Genomic DNA, 4,041 nt, shown 5'->3' on the forward strand with positions numbered 1-4,041 from the left:
TAACTTAGTGAGGCAATCAGTCCCAGAGAACTCAGCTCGATGGGCTATTTGTAATTAAATAAGATAATTTCATTGAGTTTACGAAGTAATTAAGATCCCAGAAAAAAATCAATCAAATCAGATATTTCCCAGTTTAAACTAATCCCAGAAATTACTTAATTTAATATCTCTTCAAGCAACATATGTGGATTTTTACATTTCACATTCTTTTCTTCCAGTAAGAAATTGGCATTATTTTTTTTTAAAAAACCAAATCTATTATCCTGTTGTCAACCTAATTATGTTTGTTTTATCAGACCTTAGCAAATTTTCTAATTCAGGAGGGTCTGCTTTTCTCCTCCTCACTGACATACAGCGGTATGAGTTACTGTTAGAAGATTAATGATTATTGAGAAAATTATTACATTTCTGTTGCTAACAATACTTAGAATACACAGATACATTTGACCCTTGTGACACATTTATTATGGCACAACTATTCATGGGCTACAGCTAGGGGTGGATGAACTTGTCAGTTTCATTTTCTCTCAATTTGTAACCCCCCCCCCCACTTGCTAAGTTCAGTTCTCCACATTTCTGCATTAGTTCCATAAAAAAGGACTTGTGAAAATTTATCAGCATTTTAGTGCAAATTTATCCTAATATACATGTATTTGCAATTCATTTCCCCATATAAAATGCATTTTTCCATGTTAATTTCACCAATATATGCATTTCAATGTACGCTTTACCCTGGCACATACATTTTTGTACGCATTACTTGGCTTGAAAACTACATTGCAAAATTCAGAGAAGTGTAACTTTTGAAAGAGGGCTGTGTTTCGTTTTGTGTATTGCTCCTGAAAACGCAGGTTTGGTAGATTCATCTTTACATGAATGAAATGGATGAAATTTCCCCCTCACTCCTAACTACTACTGTCCATCAGGTGCATGAAATGGCATCTTGCGTTGCAGGAACCAATTCTACATAGTTGGGGGGGGGGCTTGTAAACATGAAGGTCAGCAAGGAATAAAATGTAGAAAGGGACAGACCTTGATAATGGCCTTATTAACAGGGACTATTCACTGTGGCAAACCCAGACACCGGTTCTTGTCTCCCGATCTACTGTGGCAGCACCTTTGGGGAATATTCCATTTCTGAATTTCCTGAATGCATCCCCTTCGCCTCTGCGACGCTATGAAACGAAACTTTTGTCAAGCTACCTAACATGAGGGCTGGGGAAATGCTATGTTCTGTATAGTCTGAAGCAGCCAGGTGGCCAAACTGGTGAGGGCATTTTTAAACCTCTCGGTATTTGCCACACTGGGTCTCTCCTAGCCCTATTAGGAGATGCAGGGAAATTCAGCCTTTGATCTTCTGCATGCAAATCATGCGGTCTCCCACTAAACCACAGCCTTAGCACATTAAATGAAAAACATACCTGAGGTTTGACAGAAACCCGCTGAGACTAGGAAACAATAGTAGCTGAGCTCCCACTGTTGACATATGCAGAAGCTAAGAAACGAAACTTAAAGGCTGTGGGGAAGGTCTGATCACTGCTGATCGAGGCAGCTGTCACTCACACAACCCAGCGGTGTGTGTGTGTGTGATCGAGTCCCAACAATTGAAGGCCAGTGGATTAGGGGGCAGAAATCATATAACTGTTCTGTGTCAAGTTACATTTCGTGAAAGAATCAGTTGCCATAACTTGGCTTAGGATATATCTTCTTAAATCCATTTTTGATGCTGCGTGGCATGATAATTTTTTGGGGGGCGGGAGTCCAAGTTATGCTGGTGAGATTTACCATACTTTTCTCCTTCCTCAGAAGGAAATTGCACTGATCTCAGTCAGGGCTTATTCCCTAGAAAGCATACACAGGACTGGTCATATTTAGGAACGACAGTTCAATCCTATACTCAGAAGTAAGCCCCATTGACTTCAATAGCACAGCCAGGTAAGGTATAATGGAGGTCAGCCTCATTGGATTCAGTGGGCACTTCCCTCTGTGTAAGCGCACATATAGGATCAGGCTCAGGGCCGGATTTAGGTTTAATGAGGCCCTAAGATACTGAAAGGGACGCGGGTGGCGCTGTGGGTAAAAGCCTCAGCGCCTAGGACTTGCCGATCGAAAGGTCGGCGGTTCGAATCCCCGCAGCGGGGTGCGCTCCCGTTGTTCGGTCCCAGCGCCTGCCAACCTAGCAGTTCGAAAGCACTGCCATTGCAAGTAGATAAATAGGGACCACTTACTAGCGGGAAGGTAAACGGTGTTTCCGTGTGCGGCTCTGGCTAGCCAGAGCAGCGATGTCACGCTGGCCACGTGACCCGGAAGTGTCTCCAGACAGCGCTGGCCCCCAGCCTCTTGAGTGAGATGGGCGCACAACCCTAGAGTCTGTCAAGACTGGCCCGTACGGGCAGGGGTACCTTTACCTTTAAGATACTGAAAGGGACGCGGGTGGGGCTGTGGGTAAAACCTCAGTGCCTAGGGCTTGCCGATCTCATGGTCGGCGGTTCGAATCCCCGCGGCGGGGTGAGCTCCCGTCGTTTGGTCCCAGCTCCTGCCCACCTAGCAGTTCGAAAGCACTCTTAAGTGCAAGTAGATAAATAGGTACCGCTTTATAGCGGGAAGGTAAACGGCGTTTCCGTGTGCTGCGCTGGTGCCGGCTCTGGTGCCGGCTCGCCAGAGCAGCTTCGTCACGCTGGCCACGTGACCCGGAAGTGTCCTTGGACAGCGCTGGCTCCCGGCCTCTAGAGTGAGATGAGTGCACAACCCTAGAGTCTGTCAAGACTGGCCCGTACGGGCAGGGGTACCTTTAACTTTTAAGATACTGAAGGTAATGGGGCACTTTATATTTTAGGGAGCAGGCTGGCAGGCATGGCCCATTACTTACATTCATTCTGCCTGGACACTGAGGACCAGTGCCGAGGGCCTTCTGGTGGTCCCTCACTACGAGAAGTGAAGTTACAGGGAACCAGGCAGAGGGCCTTCTCGGTAGTGGCACCCACCCTGTGGAACGCCCTCCCATCAGATGTCAAAGAGAAAAATACGGTAACTACCAAACTTTTAGAAGGCAGCCCTGTTTAGGAAAGTTTTAAATATTTTATAGGTTATTGTATTTTAGTGTTTTGTTGGAAGCCACCCAGAGTGGCTGGGGAAACCCAGCCAGATGGGCAGGGTATAAATAATAAATTATTTATTAATTATTATTATTATTATTATTATTATTATTATTATTATTATTATTATTATTATTACATCATAGGAACCTACACAACACAAAACACTGTTGCTGTACATAGGTTTTATTTTGTTTTATTTTTTGGAAATCTACATCCAGTTTTTTTCTTACATTTTTTTTTGCGGCCCCCAAGAGAGGCCCCAAGCTATAGCTTGTTTAGCTCATACGTAAATCCGGCACTGATCAAGCTCAAACAACACAGGTGCCCGTCAGCAATATTATTTGAAATCACCATGACTAAAAATCATCCCTGGAGGGCATCTAGATAAAAGGCAGTCTGCAGTGGCATAGCATTAAACTAAAAACAAATATCTGCTCACCCCTCCATGCGGGCATTAAAAAAACAACAACGTACCGGACCCTGCTTAGCTACCCCCATCCCTCTTTAATAATTGAAAATGCAGAAGCGCTCCTAACGTGTGATCCAGTGCCGGATTTACGTATAAGCTAAACAAGCTATAGCTTAGGGTCCCACTCTCTTGGGGCCCCCCAAAAAATTTAAAGGAAAAAAAAACCTGGTTGTACATTTCCAAAATATAAGACAAATAAAATAAAACTAGCCTGCTCGCCTGCTCCCGAAAATATCACTGGTTTGCTCCTATTAGGTCCATAAATTACCATATAGCATATATTCAACACACAAAAAAACAGTCCAGCTGTCCTTTGTTGTTGACAAAGGACAGCTGGACATATAAAGGGCCCCATTACCTTCATCAAACCTAAGCCCGGCTCTGGTGCGGTCCCTGTTCTGCTGGAAGCGGGTGGGGGCGGAGCTGCTCCGGAGCCGCGCTTAAGTTTCACTTTCCAAGCTGTTCTCTCAAAAG

This window comes from Podarcis tiliguerta (assembly GCF_965153285.1).
Source record: "Podarcis tiliguerta genome assembly, chromosome: 10".
Lineage (NCBI taxonomy): Eukaryota > Metazoa > Chordata > Lepidosauria > Squamata > Lacertidae > Podarcis > Podarcis tiliguerta.